This window comes from Odontomachus brunneus, unplaced genomic scaffold (assembly GCF_010583005.1).
Source record: "Odontomachus brunneus isolate Ranch 3 - 2012 unplaced genomic scaffold, Obru_v1 Obru_scaffold_003, whole genome shotgun sequence".
In the NCBI taxonomy this organism is placed as follows: Eukaryota; Metazoa; Arthropoda; class Insecta; order Hymenoptera; family Formicidae; genus Odontomachus; species Odontomachus brunneus.
Genome location: NW_022639453.1, coordinates 3,333,991 through 3,334,417, shown reverse-complemented (window position 1 = coordinate 3,334,417; position 427 = coordinate 3,333,991). Strand labels below are relative to the sequence as shown.

Here is a 427-nt window from a genome sequence, read left to right as displayed (position 1 = left end):
TATATATATATATATATATATATATATATATATATATATATATATATATATATATATATATATATATATATATATATAAGCAATATCCTACATCCTAATACATCCTATATATACATCCTAATTTGTAATATATATGTATGTTATATACGTGTAAAACATGATAACTTTAGAAGTATTATTTACTAATAAATAAGTTTTCTTGCAAGCGATTGCTTTGCAAAATAATAATGAACACAAAGTAAATTCTAATATTATCTGTACTTTCTACGTGGATGATAACGGAAATGTTAATCTTCTTGAACAGTAAGATTTGAAAAAGGCATATAAGGAGCAAGCACGGATGTCTTAGTACCATTAAATACTAATATTACTTTTTAATATTAATATGATAGTGGGAGGATAAAAATGTCCAACATGTCTTACGAGT

At 22.5% G+C, this 427-nt stretch overlaps 1 protein-coding gene across 1 annotated transcript in view; it reads left to right on the top strand.

Moving 5' to 3' along the window:
- LOC116844325 (short-chain dehydrogenase/reductase family 16C member 6-like) overlaps positions 1-427 on the top strand; it is a 53,538-nt gene that overhangs the window by 16,935 nt on the left and 36,176 nt on the right. The window lies entirely within an intron of this gene.